Consider the following 18402-nt stretch of genomic DNA (forward strand, 5'->3'; position numbering starts at 1 on the left):
TTATTTTTGGCAGCTTTAGAGTTAGAATAATGATACATTGAGAAAAAAATACAGTTTTGAATGTATGTCTTCAAGTTTACAAGCAACCCCTTGATGCTAGCTAGTTCATTGCTCACGGTGCCGTAGGAATGATAGTTCAAGTAACCAATGGATCTCTGTAACAAAAGCCAGTCAGTCAGTCAATGCACTTTATTTTGATTAATTAAAATCATAAAAGCAATGGGCAATCACACAAAGTTACTAACAAATACAATTCATTGGTAAATAGCGTATAAAAAGTTGAGTAAAACAAGTATGATAAAAACAATAATAAAAGAAGTTATAAAAGTAGGAAGTCATTCTATGTGCAAGGAGCAGGATTCATACGGAGCCACAAAATACAATTAAAAGAAACACAAAAACCCCAATTGTACAAATTAACAATCCATCTCCCCAGAGGAAGACAGTTTTTTGTTCTTAAGCCTCATAGCTGCCACCAAGAAGCTGGCCACATAAATAATATCGCGGGTGCTACTCAGCATCTGTAAATGTATTAGGGCTGGTCTAACTTGGATAAAACCTTTCTCTTTTAAAAGTGGGAGCAGATATTTTTTCCTCATTTCAGAATAAAAACTACAAAACCTGATAAAATGCAGGGTATCTTGGGTTTAAAAATTGTCGCACGTGCAGGGTGTACTACATTCAGGTTTGGCCCACACAGGGAAACTCCCCAGGGAGTAGTGAATTAGGTTAAGCCTAAACCTGGTCAGTAAAAATCTATGAAAAGGTTTAGTTACAAGCTGTAAATATGGCTCCAGGGAGGGCGAGGTGACCAGAACATAGTTCTGTCTCACAACTGGTTTTTTAAGCTCCATCTCCTCCCGGGTCAACCTTGCCTCTTCTAGAAAAGTAGCCCTGATCCATAGGACGTCCTTCTTAACAATATTCTCCGGGGATGTAAAGAGCTCTGGACGACCTAGATCAGCAAAAGTCTTTCTCACATACTCAACCCAGGGGATCCTTTTAGCATTTTCCATGGCAATAATGTCTGTAAGTATGGCATGGTTCAACGTAATTTCCTTATTTAACCATGTTTTTGCCCAACAAACCAGGGGGGCCACCCTCAACTTGTCCATAATATATCCAATCCCCACCTCTGTATGAGTACTAAATGTGGGGGTGGATTGGGGGACAGACAGGAGGGATCTCAAAAACCTGTTTTCAACTCTTTGTATTTGAACTTGGGCTACGTGGCCCCACAACGGGGCACCATACAAAACAATGGACAAACATTTAGCATTGTATACTTTTATCAGTGCCTCCATGGGTCTCGCCCCCAACCTTTTTGAGAAACCCAAAAGAGCACTGGTGGACCTTGCCATAGAAATGCTTTTTAACTTAATTTGGGGGCCCCAAGAACCCTTATAATCAAAGAGAACGCCTAGGTATGGAAAGGTACGAACCCTTGTCACCTCCGCCCCCTTGCAATGAAAGGTTTTTAATTTACAGCTGCGGCTACTTCTGCCCACGACCATGGTGTGAGATTTTTTAATGTTCACCTTCAGGTCTAACTGGTCCATAAAAGAGGCAAAAGAGTCCAGCATCCTTTGCAGGCCCACCCCAGTGCGGGCCAATAAGACAGCATCATCCGTGTATAGGAGAACGGGGATTGATAAAGCTCCTACACACGGGAAATCTGCCCTAGTGGTACCTAGGAAGCTATCCAGGGCATTTATATAAATAGTAAAAAGGAGGGGGGCCAAAATGCAACCTTGTCTAACCCCCCTCTCTGAACTAAAGTGTCGAGTGCATTTTCCCTCTTGGTTTACCCTAATGGTGGCAAAAAGCTTTTTGTGTAGGGCCGCTAGAAAGTTAATCAGTGGGGGATCAATGCCAATATCGTGTAGGATCCTCCAAAGCTTGGCCCTGTTCACCATGTCAAAGGCCGAAGATAGGTCCATGAATGCCATAAATATGGACCCGTCCTTTGCCACTGTGTACTTGCTTATTAAAAGATGTAAGTTTAAGCATTGGTCCATGGTACCCCTTTTTTCTCGAAAGCCATATTGTAAATTAGAGAGCACCCCTAGCCTCTCCACATTTTCCCTGAGTCTAAATAGGAGGACTCTGCCCATGATTTTAACGGCAGAGTCTAACAGGGAAATGGGCCTATAACAAGAGGGGTCCATGCGCTGACATTTTTTAAAAATCGGGACTATGACCGAGGTGGACCAAGAGACTGGGAAAGGATTACAAACAGATGCATTAAAAACATTAGTTAACATTTTTGCCCAAAAGGTCAGTGAGTTCATGTATAGATCAGCGGGGACACCGTCTGGGCCCGGGGCTTTATTCTTTGATGTTTCTTTGATTGCTTTTTCAACCTCCCCCCGATTAAAAATTATTGGGGTCATTGGGTGAGATATTTCGGGAGGGCCCTCGTTACTCTTGCCACCAACACCGTAAACTTCTTCAAAATGGTAAAGCCAAACATCATCCTGAATAACACAGTCGGTGTTACTATTCTCTTGGCCGGAGAGAAAAGGGTCATTAATGGTAGCCCAGAACTTGGCACTATCCCGCAAAACATCTATAGACAGTAATTTGTCCCAAGCCTCCTTTTTGATTGACTTCTTTCGCCCTTCGATTGCTAATTTATAAGCCTTTCGTAAATTGGCTACATTCCCCCTATCTCTAGGACTTGTTTTTAATGCTTGTAGTAGCGCCCGATGTGCCTTGGAGCAACTACTATCAAACCACCTAGGGTCGGAACTGCCACTATTGTTATTCGTATTAGTGAGATCCGCCGCGATCCGGGAACAGATTATCTCGAAGGCGCTTATGGTCACATTATCTACACGCTCACTATCCAGACAAATGGACATCTGACTTCCTACCTCAGTGGTTAAAATCTCTAAGAAGGTATCGGGCACAACCCTCGTCCACTTTATTCTCTGACCTTGGTCCTTTGCAACAAGGGGGGCCCCCACCCTGTATATACGGCTCTCGGGGGTAAGAATGTCCCCCAGAATCAACTCGAGAAACACAGGATTGTGGTCACTAAAGGACGACGGGACTGCCCTGTATGTCCCCACCAGTTGCAAAAGGCCCGTGGAGATGAAGAAATAATCTATCACGGTGCCCGAGGTTAAACCCTTAAAAGTAGGAACCCTATCCACCCCTTCTATAAGATCGGGTTCAAATACGTTGCAGTTAGCTAGGAGTTCTTCAAGGGCCTCCCCCTGCCTGGAGTGCTCAAAGTGTGGTATCGCAGCTCCAGGCGGACCCTCAAAAACCCCCTCATAGCAACCATCCCCGCAAGGGTGGATGTTAAGATCGCCCATTAAAATAAGCTCGAAAGCAGTGCTTTGTTTAAGACTATATTCAAGTATAAAGGATCCCAGGGCGGCTATGTGTGTGTTTATATTTTCCCTCTCCCTGTGATTATAAAAATGTATCAGAAGAATGTTCCTAAAATTAGAAAGAACCCATTCTACTATTAGGTAGTTACAAGAACCAGAGTCCAACTGCCTAAAAGAACCCGCAAGGTTTACAGAAAACAAAAGGATGAGCCCACCCTTAGGTCTACCCATAGTTCCCATCATGGCTGGGACCGAAAAACTGATATCCATCTAAGTAAAAACTTGATGTAGTGTCCCAGGTTTCTTGTGCCGCTATGATGTCATGTTTTTTTATAAAACCAACCCAAATAGCATCTGACCGCTTTTGTCTGATGCCAGCGACATTCCAGCTAATAATTTTACAACCTGCCGGACCAACTCTTGTGACAAGGTTATCTACAGGGGGCCCGGCTGTGACAGGCCGTCAATCGTTAGAGTCTAGGTCTGAAAGAGAGTTGAAACGGTTACCTAACAGCAAAGGTGCCTGCACCTGATGTATAGGTTGTTGGAGAGATGTACTATCAGTACCCTCTAGAGTTTGGGCCCCCAGTGTCGCATGCCGGGGATCGCTATGTTGTACCAGGTTCGAACTATGGGGAAAAAGGGTCTTATGACGGGCAGGATTGTTATTGGCAGGTCTGGTAGTATCCACACTGGGTAGTACGGAGGGGTAAAAAAACTGTAGGGGGACTGGTCTTATACCATCCTGTGCGACTTTTGAGCCATCTCAGAACAATTTATATGCTGTATAAGGATTATTGAAATTGACTACAATGCAGTCCCCCCTAACTGCCTTTGGCCGATGCCCTATCCATCCCACCCTTCTGGCCATAATTATACTGGCGGCGATGTCTTTCCCTCCACTACAATAATTCGCGGACCAAGAACTGACCTTTCTCATTAAGGCACCTGTTGTTTCAGACTCACCGGCCTGAAGGTGGGGAACACCTACAAAGACTGCTACCAGAGGGGCTGCCTCTGGGATCAAGTCAAGTCTAAAGGGGTTATCACAAGCCGGATCGGCCAAGCTGGGGGATAATTGGTCAGGGGAGCTACTCAGAACATCTTGCCCTTTACCATAAGAACCCCCCAATGAATTGCGTCCGGCTGTAGCATGGGGGACGCTGACCTTATTTCTCACAGGATTATGCGTGCTGGAATTGCGACTTAAATGAGGTTTGATCATATGTGCTTCAGCATTGTTCCCTGGGGTACTAACAACAGTCGCAGCCAATTTGTTCTGCACCCTAAACTCCTTCATAAAATCATAAATTTTAACACATTTTTCCAAAAGTCCAACAACACAAGTATTCAAAGTGTCCACAATGTCCTTGGCCAGGTCTATAAGAATAGGCTCCAACCGTGAAGAGACCAGTGACTCTATCATATCCCCCAGATCGTCATTACCAGGCTTGGGTGGGGCTTGGACTTTAGTCTTCCTGGGTTTTTTCTTCTTGGGGCCCATTACTAGACCCTTTGTAATCGTCACTGGGGGCTCCTGGCTGTCGTCATTAACTGTCAAAGGGGCAGCCGGGTCAGTAGTGGAAAAAGGATTAGCTACAGTGACTACTGGTTCCAAGGGGACGCTGGAGATGTTTACAGACGGGGAATCAGGCGGAGTGCAGGGGGGAGTGGTCGATTGTAGGCCAAGTTCCAACTCCGCATTTGCTATTTCTTTCGTTCACGCCCCCACAGCGGAAGATAGGTACGAAATTATAGACTCCGACTTTCTGGGGACTTTGGCCTTTTTCCCCCCTTCCCCGCAATTTAATTGCTTGCGCTTACCCATTTAGGCGATGTTAGATGGGTGGCCCAGCCCGGCCTCCTTCGGCCCCTGACGGCCACAGACGGCCCGCCCTTTGCCTGGGCTTCGTCCGGCGCCGCCCTCGCGCGTTCCGCGTGGCGTAGGGGAGGGGCTCCTATTCAAGTCCTTGCCAAGTAGAGGGCGGGACCGGGAATGCTGGCGATGCCCCTTTGGCTCCTGGGGCTTGTGGTCCGCTGGGCCTCTGCTGCTCTCTGCCCCCGCTGTACCGGCGCTGCGTCTCCCGCGAAGCGGGAGGCGCAAGGTCTTCAAATGCCCCCGGTAAGTAGAGGGCGGGACCGGGAATGCTGGCGATGCCCCTTTGGCTCCTGGGGCTTCTGGGGCTTGTGGTCCGCTGGGCCTCTGCTGCTCTCTGCCCCTGCTGTACCGGCGCTGCGTCTCCCGCGAAGCGGGAGGCGCGAGGTCTTCAAATAGCCCCCGGTAACTAGAGGGCGGGACCGGGAATGCTGGCGATGCCCCTTTGGCTCCTGGGGCTTGTGGTCCGCTGGGCCTCTGCTGCTCTCTGCCCCCGCTGTACCGGCGCTGCATCTCCCGCGAAGCGGGAGGTGCGAGGTCTTCAAATAGCCCCCGGTAAGTAGAGGGCGGGACCGGGAATGCTGGCGATGCCCCTTTGGCTCCTGGGGCTTGTGGACCTCTGCTGCTCTCTGCCCCCGCTGTACCGGTGCTGCGTCTCCCGCGAAGCGGGAGGTGCGAGGTCTTCAAATAGCCCCCGGTAAGTAGAGGGCGGGACCGGGAATGCTGGCGATGCCCCTTTGGCTCTTGGGGCTTGTGGTCCGCTGGGCCTCTGCTGCTCTCTGCCCCCGCTGTACCGGTGCTGCGTCTCCCGCGAAGCGGGAGGCGCGAGGTCTTCAAATAGCCCCCGGTAAGTAGAGGGTGGGACCGGGAATGCTGGCGATGCCCCTTTGGCTCCTGGGGCTTGTGGCCCGCTGGGCCTCTGCTGCTCTCTGCCCCTGCTGTACCGGCGCTGCGTCTCCCGCGAAGCGGGAGGCGCGAGGTCTTCAAATAGCCCCCGGTAAGTAGAGGGCGGGACCGGGAATGCTGGCGATGCCCCTTTGGCTCCTGGTGCTTGTGGTCCGCTGGGCCTCTGCTGCTCTCTGCCCCCGCTGTACCGGCGCTGTAACCCACTGAGCTAGCAACATAAAATACAAAGCTCTGATCTGCCTGGTACACTTTGTCCTTTGCAGCAGGCACATTGTTAATATTATAACATGAAAAGTGGGGGTACAGAAAGATCTGTGCTGTTACCTGAACTTTGTTATATTTTAAAATGCAGCCTGTTTGCAATGCATTAGGTAAGCCAGAACAGATTTACTGTCACCATGGTCCTTGTAAATTTCTTTGCAGTTTATGGTTGATCTCTGCTTTTCATGACTCAGCCTCTCTGCACCCACTTTCTGCTGCCACACATATGTGATAAAGAAGAAAGTGATTTAAAATATTTGACCAGGATCACATCATTTGAAACCAGTTAATGGATAAAGAATATTATAATTAGGTCAAGTAGATTATTTAAGTCACTAAACCTGTAGGTCTAGTAACATTTTTATGATTTTGGGAGGCTGGAACTGGAATAAAAACAATATACCCAATATGCATGTGGTACACGAAAAGCACAACAGAGTGTAATTGTGGATTCTCACGACAATGCTTTACTGTTCAACTCTGAAATTCTTCTCCAACCCCCTTCTCTTTCTTTCATATCTTCTCCCTCTGCTTCTCTCATTCGACCTCTTTCTCCAACTCTGCATTGGTTATCATCATGAATCAAGCACATATTTCACTGTTCTGATCTCCTGCACCCCATTCACTGCTTTAGTTCTTGTCTTTCTTTTGCGACAAAGTGCTATTCTCCTTCGCTACATATTCTGCCCATTGCTCAATATCCATGCACACTATCCACCTTGAATGGTTCAGAAAACCTAATCTATTCATCTCCTTTCCAACTTTAACCAAGTCACCAGATTGCTCACAATGTCTTTGCTCTACGAATTATACAAGGAAGTTCTCATATGCTTAATCCTTTGTGACTTTAAGAAGTTTTGTCCCATGCTGGAAGTGAGGTGCATGCTGTTAGTTGTCGACACACAAGAGGTAACCTTCCATGCTAAACCACCTTTTCCAGGAGTTCGATGGCTCTCAATAGTAACATTTCTTGCAAACTTTATTTCTAACAACTGAGACAATACATCCACCATGACTACTTCAAGCCATTCAGAGTCCCCCTCCCCAAGTAATCTGTAGGCCCAATAAAGTCCAAACAAACATTCTACCAAGGCAACTCTGAATATTCTTGCAGCCCCTTGCACCCTCCACCTACCTTTAATCTCTTCTCACTAGCCACAAGTAAGCTACATTTCTCCATCCAATCATTCACATCATCATCCATTTTTTTTAAACAGAATTTTATTGAACTGAAGTAAAACAGCACTCTTAGTTGTACAATATACTTATGCTCTCACATAATATCCAGTTCAAATGGGACTTTTAAGTGCCCAGAATGATACAAGTCAACAATACAAAATATATCTGCAATCATTCTAGCAATCAAGGCATATGCACATGATCAAAAAGACTTGCCACCACTAAATTAGTTGTACGTCATTTTTAAATGGAGTAAACCTACAAAGGTAAACAAATAAACAGTGATCAATCAAACACCCGGACCTAACAACCCCCTCCCGCAGCACATCTCTTTCTCCCATTCACTTCATCATCCATATCCACTCGCCAAAACGATTCCTTTCAATGTCTCCTCTTCCTTAAGGTGTGGCCCAAATGTCCTTCATGTGCTAATGCTATGAGCTTCCTCTTATTCCCCTACAGTGGTTGAAATCTCTCCCCAACCCCCCCTTCAAAATCTAAACCTTAAGCTTGCCATAATGCTGTAGGTTTTGAACTAGGTCACTCTCTTTCTTCCACTGCATTTTTATGAAGTTCACTACTTGCTGCAACACACTTTAAGCCCGCACAGCTTCACTGCGCTCTTTTCATATTAGTGCACAACCTCCTGACTAAAGCCAAAAGGAACAAATGATGGACAGAATGCTAAACAATGCAAACATTCACCCCAGTCACAAACATCTGGATTTAATCCATCGTTCTTTTGCTCACCACGCCACCCCAGTTTAGACCCAGCTATATGCAAATCAGTCGTGACCCTGTTCCTCATGAGAACAGTGCAGCCTGAACTGCCAAGACGGGTCCCCCCAGGACTGGAAACAAGCATCCTGGGACTGGTTTCAGAGCATCATCTTTTATCAGCCGCGCAGTGAGCCCTGGTCCCTCAGCTGGGCATTCCCTTCTGACTTAGGGCGACAAAAGCAAAAGGAACAAATGATGGATGGAATGCTGAACAATGCGAACACAGACTAAGGCATCCTCCACATTCTCTGCTATGGACTCCGGAAGGCCCCATATGACTGAGTTCATGTCTACTTCTCCCACTTCAGTGGCATCTTTGACAAACAATTCATAAGCACATTCTTCCATCCTGCAACATATGCCATCTCCTACCTGAATTCTTTCAATCTGTAGGCAAACCATGCTGATCTCACCAAGCCCATTCCTGCCCCTCCCCCTTAATCAACCCTTGTGAAAACCTTTGTGTTCTATAATAATAGCATAATTGTAGGAAAGTAGGATCTGCTTTCATGGTCACCGTCACTTTTTGCTGGTGTCATGTTATACTGACTAGTCTGACTGGGATACTGCTAATCGGGACCCCAGTCTCTGTGCTTCTTCCCTAAATTGGACATGGTGAGTACTTGGGTACTCCCCAGATTGGCTACTGATGTACCCTTGTAAGTCCCTAGTATATGGTACTAAGGTACCCAGGGCATAGGTACAACAGGGGTCCCCCATAGGCTGAAGCATGTATTATGCCACCCATGGGAGACCACACAAATTATGGCTACAGGCATGCCATTGCAGTATGTGTAAGCTGGTGCTAACACCACTTACAACAGGTACACGTTTCCTTATATCTGAGGTCACTGCGCATAAAATCTATAAATCACCCCTAAGGCAGGCCTTTCAGTGCTGAAAGCAGGGTGCTCGGTTATAAGTGTGGGGGTGCCCTGGCATGAGCAGGACACCCGTACAATCCATGGAGTACATTCTCCTGGGTTGTAAGTACATCAGCCATTATGGTATATAGAGTGGCCATGTGTCATTACGCAATGGCTAACTTTAAACTGGCTGTAAAGAACCCTGTCGTGTTTGGTATCGAACATGTTGGAATCATACCCCAACACCATAAACGGTGTTGAAGGTATGATTCCATGCACTGTAAAGCTCCTCCGGGAGTCCCTCAGTGCTCGCGGTACCAGTCTTCTAGACCCGGACAGCAAACTATGGCTGCTGCGGACCAGAGACACGATTCTGCCTTCCTGCTACTGAGCCAATCTTGAGCAGAGGAAGGCTGGAAAATAGGTTTCCTGTCACAGAGAGGTATGACCACCTCCCAAACAGGACTTGGTGTATTGGGACAGGGTGGGGGCGCTTGCCAGCGCCACTAGACTGCTTTGAATGGCACATTTGGTGCCCTTCTTAAATATCTATTTGAAACCAGTTGGCTCCAGCTCTGACGCAAAACTGGACAAAGGACATGGGAGTATCCTCCCCACTGTCCAGCCCCTCCTCTGGGAGGACCCTTGAATCGCCCATTCCTTTCCTTAGGGTACTTAAGGGCTTACCTTTAGGTGGGTCCTTAGGTTCGTCGTGGGACAAGATTCCGATCCGAAACCACTTCATCTTGAACAGTCTGGGCACTTTAGACTTTTCTGGACTTCACTTTTGGTCTCGTCGTCATGCCAGTCTTCTGCATCGTCTGTGCCTGTGCTCCAATCAGGTTCTTCTACAGGCCTGCTGACATCCAAGAAACCCGAAAGAATCTCCCTTGAAGTGATGGTGTCACTTCCCTGCATCTGCAGGCACTGCAACAAAGCTGACCGGTCTGCTGTTCCTGAGCTTCTACATACTCTGAAAGGTTCAACAACATAGGTTGTCATCATAGCAAGTTTGAAGCCAGTATCCCTCATCGGAACCACTGGAGCAGTACCCCTGTGCACCTTGCCGGCTTGTCGTTGCCAAGGCTTGTTGACTCTTCACCAGAGATCTTCGGGCTCCAAGAAGCTCCAGCTTCAAGCATCTCATGCAGCCAAGATCTTCATCTGCACCGTGGGCCATCATCCTTTGGTGAGCAGCTCAAGGTCCTCTTGTCACTCTTGTACCTTCGGCTTGTCGGTCCTTCCAGAGGGCTCCTTGCATGCTCGGGGCCTGCTCTGACTTACCTGCTCATGGTGAGTCACTTGGACCTTGATGGTCCTGTCACTGACACCCTGGCTCTTGACATCCGACGTGGGACAACTCATGAACAGCTCCTAGTCTTTCACAGCGTCGCCTGGTCCACACAACTGCAACTTCAAGAGCATCGTCAATTCACCTGCAGCTCCAACATCGGTTGGCATTCTTCGTCCGTGCCTCCTGGTCACTCCTGAGTGGCATAGACTCTGTCCCCTCTGCTTGAAGGTACCTCTCATCTTGAATCCACCTTTGGGTTCCACTTGTCTCTTTAACCTTCTTTGCCAGTGGCATCTTCACTGAAGTCCTCCATTGTGGTCTACGGCGGTTTTCAACGTCACTTCGCACCTATGCACCCGGCTTCCCTGGTGTAGGTATCCTGGTTCCTGGGGTAGCCATCGGTGGGGTGACTCTCCAACCTTCCATCTTCCACGGGGTTTCTTTAGCGTCCCCTGGGAAGGGTCCTTTTTCTTTAAAACTGCAACCGGACTTGCCCATTGACTTGTATTGAGAACGTGGTTGTGTTCCCACGCTGCACACGGCCTTTGTGGGGTTCCTGGGTACTTACCTTGGGTGGTTCCTTGGGTCCCCGGCTCTTCTACATCTTCTGAGTCCAGTCTCAACTTCATTCGTGGTTCGCATTCCACTATTTTAGTATAAAATTTCCATGTATTGTGGTTATATCTCCAGGTAGGAGATATTGGAATGTGTTAGTGTTTATAATAAATACATATTTTTATGACTACACTGTGTGGTTCTTTTTCACTTAACCTGCGGCATAATATTAAGTACTGGTAAAATAAGCTGCTTTACACTCCTTCTGGACTAAGCCTGAAGGCTGCTCTCTACAGCTTCCATTTAGAGAGCTTTCTAAGGTTGTCTAAGACCACTAAAAACACCATATGGGTTGTCTGGACTAGTGCGCAGTGCTACACTTGCAAAAGTGTGCACCATATACAAAGCCAGCCTCCTACAGTATCTTATTATGGCTAGTGGAGAGCTGTCCAACTTAATATGTTGTTTTAAACTCCTTCCGTCAACACAGAATGACAACCGCCCATCTGATTATTATTATTCCCACCTGTGGTGATTGTGTATGGTCAGCGTGAGGCTTACACTGCTCCTGATAACCCTCTAGCTCCGTGTCCACCAGCATGTTCTTCACCTCCTATCTGACAGCCAGTAGCAAACTCCTCATTCCGTGTCTCATTGGTATGGCTACCTCCTTTAACTTAATTTTATACACGTATCTCTTCACTGTGCCAATCCTATCCTAAAAGACGTCACCATACTTATCCAGGTTAGTGTCCAGATGTTTGCCTCCCTGAAATACTAGTACTTGCTCAGCAGATCTACGATCTAACAAAATAAGATCATATTGTTGTGAAGAACCTAAAATGGCCATTACCTTGTGGACTATATGCAATTTACCTTTTTTTTTTCCCTCCTCTTAAACAGAAAACTAGCCCACATAGGATTCTTAGACCTTCTCCCCCCCCCCCCCCCCTTCACTCGCCCCTCCCCTCCCCTCCCCGGTAACCATTTGGGTGTATGTAATTAGTTTACACGGCACTGGCCATGGCTCCTTGAATAACATTTTCAGGGTATTTGTATATATCCGTCCTGGATCCATCCACTAATCTATCTCTTTTTATTTATTGACAAGAAAGCTAACCTTGGGTCAGTTTACCATGCCTCCTTTTCCATACTTTCAATGCACAAAATTCTGTCAACCCCTTTTCCTACCTCTTCTACATAGGCTTCCAAAGACGTCTTTACAGATTGTAGCTAATTGACTTCTCCTGACACATTTGCGCAATCCTTGTGTTGTGCCTGCTACATCTGTAGAGTTCTCTAAAATTGATGTTACTCTGCATTCCGCCGCCTTACTTTTAGATTAATCTTTTTCCACACCACCCTTCACCATCGACTCTCCCTCATTGGATCCCTACTACTTATCAACAATATTGACATCATCTGCACTGCATTCGTTTTATTTTTCTCGTGCAAAAGTCAAATTCTTCTAAAAATTTCTTTATGCTAGTGACTTCTTGTAATGTTGCATTTCTTCCCCCACAGTCTTTCCTGCATCATCTTGTTACACGGAACAATACATTGGTCTCTTATCTGATGTCATGTCACCAAAGTCAAATTTGATGGCTTGTTCTCTCAGCCTTGCACTACACTAATCCACAATTTCTTGGCCTTTTGGGGTCTGGGTGTAAAATGTATACATTTGCATTGCTATAGTCAAAGATTTTCGAAGATGTGTGTAACTTTTTCTTTGTCTTTTAATACACATCTACAATTGCTATATTGTTGGGACCTCATGGAACTTCCTTCCTTAGGGCATTCTCTAATAACGTTCTCTTTCTATTTAGTCAAAAATCCAACCATCCTAGCATCGCTAAGCAGTTGTCCAATATATTGATCCATTGCTCAGACTCAGACTCTGTAGGTTGGGGACATGTTAGTGTTAGAAAATTTGGTGTCCACCTTCAAAAATATAGCACTGCTTTTGGAATTCGCAATACCAAGAGGGCAGATTCCTATCACCACACTATCCCATATTAACCATTGCGGCTGCTGTCACGTTTTGCTTCGAGTGCAAGATTGTATACCCTTTGTCCAGAATTTCGGTCCCTAAATATGATTTGTCCGGTATGTATGTCCTTGGATTTGATGGTTTGTACAGAATGTTTAAATTTTTTTGTCCAGAAATTAATTCCATGCCACATAGTCACCCTATCCTGGCATGACATTCCAGAAAACTCACCTGGTTAAATGCTTTTATGGAAGTTTCAAGTTAGTACGTTTATTTTAATGTCAATTGGAAAGGCATGCAGTCCATACTCGCCTACCACCGGTGTCATATCTATTGGTAGTTTGCCTCTGGGGTCTGATAGATGGAATAAAATGCTTCTGCTTTAATTTTGGCCCTGACCAACTGAAGGCAAGGACAGGTAATACGAAAGCTAGTTTTAAGCTGATTGACGTGCACAAACCATTACAGCTACTGCCTGAGAGAGGATCACCCTGTCGTAGGTGACTTACCAGCCACTTGCAAGTCGACACTTTAGGCTGAATATACAGGGTGTTTGCATGTTGCGATGCATGCTCCTTTGGTGTATGGGGCACATTACAAACTGACCCCAGAGAAGAGACAAACTCTGACATATTCAAAAAGAGCTTTAGTCATTGATAAAAGACAAGAATGAGTGGTGTCATGTCATATGTAACATCCTAATGAGTCCTGACTTTTAGCTAAAATGCGTTGCATTTCAGAGCTTACAGTTACGCTATCATTGTAAGTATGGGATCATGAAATGCAACAGTGCTACTGGCCAAAAAGACCTTTTTAGGTATAGCACAGAGTAACTTGGCACGTTTTGAGCTGCAGCCCAACTGAATATGCAGTGTTCTGACCAGGCATAGTTCATTTTCGTGGAGGGTGTCTAGGTAAGGGTAGCAACTCTATCCAGTGGTGGAAATTGCTGTGAGGTAGAAGTATTGAAGTTAGGGGAGTCTCTCAGGCTTAGGTCAAGGGGCAATGGAGTGTAAAAAAGTTGAAAAAATGACAAACCAAGTAAGTAACAACAGGGAGAAAGAACCGGGATAGTAAAAGAAGAAATGATGGTGAGGGAAGAAAAGTGAAGATAAAACCAAATGAACACAGCCAATTGCAACATGAGGACTGGCATGCGTTCATTAGCCAACACAGGAGCGTCGGTGGGGAACTCCTGGAGGAAGTCAGCCACCCCATTCACAAAGAGCGAAAACAGGGTGGGTGCAAGCACACAACCCTGCCGTACACCCTTTGCAACGGGGAAGGAGTCAGTGACCTCGCCCTTTGAGGCCCACCTAACTCGCGCATCCTTCCCTCACCTAAAGCCCAGACATCAAGCACCCTATCCAGCTCGAGATTCATCTCTGACAATATTGCCTGGGATCTAGAGTCATTTTCCCACCGCAAATGGCGTGTATCGTTAGACACCACTAACTCTATGGGTCCTTGTGCTAGGCTGACTGGCATTAGTACACCCAAGAGCCCCTCCAATGTGACAACGAGAGGGTCATGATCACTTTCTACTCGGGTAGCTACAGCCATATCTTTCACACAATGCCACAAGGACAGATCTACCAATATGTAGTCTATACGGCTTGCCCTACGCCCATTATTGAATGTATTTGCCCCAATCCTGTCAGAGGGTGTACGGCCATTTGCGGCCCTCAGCCGATATCCGATGCACAATCCAGTTATTTGGATTACCGCATCAGTCCATTTTTTTATTGCCTCAACCTCTAAAGAGGGTATGCCCCAAAGTTCATCCTCTTCTACCGTTAGATTATGGGCGAAATAAACCAACGGTTCAAACGTAGTGTTAAAGTCCCCCACGACCATCAGATTAGAATCCCTTTGGATATTGTCCAACAATCTTTCCAGGATTGTTATAACATGAGAACAACGACCACCAGGCAATCCTCTTGCATAGACATTAAAAATGCATAGAGTAGGACTTTGATCTATACTAATTTTTATGGCAAGGATGTCATTGCAATTTGTGGGTATTTGAGTAATTTTGCACCTAAGTGTCTGACGTACCCATATAACCAAGCCCCCCATGGGGCGGCCCTTCGCTTGTTTTGTCGCAGTGACCTGAAAAGATAAATATCCTTGACGGAAAAGGGGCACTATTGCCCAAGTTTCTTGAAAGAAACATAGGTCGTGCAAATCAATATACTCTGCCCATTCAGGGTGTGCCAACTTAGAACCCAACCCTGCAATATTCCAGGATAAGAGTTTTAAAGTTGGAGATCTTTGGGTGCATGAAGTGTTTGACATAGAGAAGCCCCCAAGAGTGGGGGAAGAACTTAAAATCATGGGTGTCCCCTCCGATGGTTCCATATTATTGCCCCCTGTATTCCCTATGTTTGGTAAAATCTCCGCAATGGAATAGCTAGAAGCACGTTGATTTCCTTGATCTGTACCAGGTTTTGACCGACCTTGACTTGGGGGGGGGGGCAGGACCTTTAGGAGTGCATATTAAATTATGTTCGAGGGTTGTAGTTGGTGGTCAATCACACTCCTCTAAACCGGATAATGCTTCAAATCTATTTCCCAGCTGGACGCCCATTCCCCCCCTGGGCCGCCCCGTCAGTTCATTCATACAGGCCCTAGTCTGCTGAAAACCTACAAGGGGGGCTGGGTAAAAGAATTTTAAGGGTAACGGTCTTATCTTGGAGGCCATACCTTGGTAATACTCTCTACAGATATACCCCCCTGCTCTAGAATACCCAAAATTGATAATGATACAATCCCCCTCAATTGTCTTCTGACTTTGCCCAACCCAGTCCACCCTTCTCGCATAAAGAATTTTGGCCATAACTCCATATGGGAGAGAGCGGTTCCTGTTCAACCAATGAATACACTTATTTTTCAAATCAGTGTATTCCTCACGTTGCCCTGGTCTCAGTGGCGGAACCCCTGTCAAAATGCACACATAAGGGGAAGATGCGGTGGGAAGGTCTATACGTGGGAGGCGATCTGAGAATATATCACGAGACCCCCTGTTACCCCTTACTATAGCTGGAGTACATGGGGCAGGATCATCAGAACGTGCGCCATCCCTATTAGAATCGTTTGTACCTGTTACAACCAGGGAAGAGACCCTAAGAATAGGGGCATTCGAGGTCGCAACAGGGGGACTTCCAAGTTGGGCTATTTGGGAGGGGAGCACTAGGAGATTTGAATTAGTGCTAGGGGTAGGGTTGGTGGATCCCACAACACATTGTCCCCTCCCACCGCTATCACCGGTTAGTGCGTTGCTAGTGGAATCTGCTTCACCGCCCTCAATCATATCAAGTCTATTTTCGATGGTGATTAATCTTTTAAGGATAGGCATACAAATTCCACTAACTAACCGTTCAATTCGGTCCCAAATAGCCTGTGACAAGTCTGAAGGAATATCAGGCTCTATGAACTTTGCAGGGTCTAACTCAATCGGCTGAGTGGAAGGATTTTCGGCGCTATTTCCTATGGGGACCGATTTTCCGCAGGAAGATTCAAATAGGACATTTGTCTTCTGGATTTTTGCTTTCCTGCCCTTCTGGGCCAAGCTTCTTTGCTTCCTTTTAGCTACGGGCAAGGGATGTACAATTTTTGCATCTCGTTTGTAGGAAGTCCTAGAGTTTTTCTCCTTGGGGTCGGGTGATATACTACCATCTATGGAAACTGGGGGACCCTCAGGGGGGGATACGACTACAGGTATGGTTTCCTCCTCCCTATTAGAAACACTGGGGACTGGATGGCCTATCACAGTGGGCGCTCCCTGGTTAATACCTGTGTTCTCATCGGAATACACAACAGAGGCCCGAGTAGTAGTGGAAATACCCGGGGCTCTGTTAGACAAAATAGGGGACACCGCCCCTGCTAGAAGACCCATTGAGGACCTTCTATTGGCCCCAATCTCCAAAGATAATCTTTTTTCTGTGCGATCAATTTCGTGCGCCAAAATTGAAGAAGCACAAACAATAAATTGATCCAGGGTTCCCATAACTGAACCTACTGGGCCTGCCTTTTCACCCCTAGCCGCCCTTCCTGACTTAGTAGTCATATTTCCCAGCAAAGTGCTTCAAATTCCCTAGCAATTCACAATGGGACTCCTCGGTACCAACACGTAAAATTGGGAACTACACCCAAAGTAATAACCACAATATGACAGAGCAGAATCATACCCACAATGTCCAACAATAGCAAATTCAACGGAAGGGGACGCCCTGGTGGACAAGAAGTCACTGATGGAAAAGAATAAATGAACTCCTAAATTAGAAACCAGTCCCTGGTACTTTTTAGTCCTCAGCGAGTAGAAGACGTTATGGAGATGGCCCAGCCCTGCCAAATCCTGACAATGACGGGCAAGCACGGGCCCGCCCTTGGCCCGGGCTTTGCCGGGCGCTGCCCGCGCGCGTCCCGCGCTGCGGTGAGCTGCCTGGTCTTTTGTAGCCCCTCTGACGCTGCTTGATGACAGCGAAAGCAGGCGTCCAGCAAGGGCACTAGCATACTGGGAGTTGGAGTCCCAAGCTGCCGTTCCCCTCACGGCGGTCCGGGAAATTGGTGGCAAAAGTTCTGTTTCACCCCCTCACAGGCCGTTCCCCTCACGGCGGATTTCAGGGTGAGTAAAGCTGGTGTTTAGAAGGATTTCAATGCGCGTCCCCACAGCCGAAAATTGGTGTTGGCCCTGACCCTCTTTGCAGGGTCACCCCCAAACTGTTGGCTTTCTCCCCTTCTGTGTTGCTGAATTTGTTTTTGTTGCCTATAGGACTCTGCACAATTTACCACTGCTAACCAGTGCTAAAGTTCTTGCACTCACCTCTTTAAACATGATAAAGTTGGCTTACACCCATTTGGCACATAATTGACTTGTAAGTCTTTAGTATAGTGGTACTACATGTATCTTGGACCTGTAACTTAAATGCTACTTGTGGGCCTACTGCACTTATTGTGCCACCCACTCAACTAGCCTTTTTAAATCTATCACAGGTGTAAGAAGCTGGCTCTCTATATAGTGCACTAAAATAAAGTACACTGGATAGAGTCCATTGAGACCCAGATTGGTATACAGAAGCAAAAGTACATAATATGAACACTCTATTTGTATTAGTGTGGGCGAGCAGTTAGGCTTATGAGAGGTTAGTGCTAAGCATTTGTTGTACTGACAGAGGCAATAAAAGAAACCCACACACTCCAGAATACATTTGAGACCAATGTGCAAAAATAGCACTGATTTTTAAATAATTTTTTAAGACCAAGAACTTCGTTCACATGTAAGTACTTTTTTAGTTATGAATTTCGTAAAATAACCCATTGTTCGCAATTACGTACAAGGAAAGTCTATGGAG

General features: G+C 46.5%; 1 long non-coding RNA gene across 1 annotated transcript in view; it reads left to right on the top strand.

The window, feature by feature from the left end:
* The window catches only part of LOC146798172 (uncharacterized), a 55498-nt gene that overhangs the window by 890 nt on the left and 36206 nt on the right, over positions 1 to 18402 (top strand). The gene's annotated exons all lie outside the window — the stretch shown is intronic.

The sequence above is a fragment of the Triturus cristatus genome, chromosome 9 (assembly GCF_964204655.1).
Source record: "Triturus cristatus chromosome 9, aTriCri1.1, whole genome shotgun sequence".
Classification (NCBI taxonomy): Eukaryota; Metazoa; Chordata; class Amphibia; order Caudata; family Salamandridae; genus Triturus; species Triturus cristatus.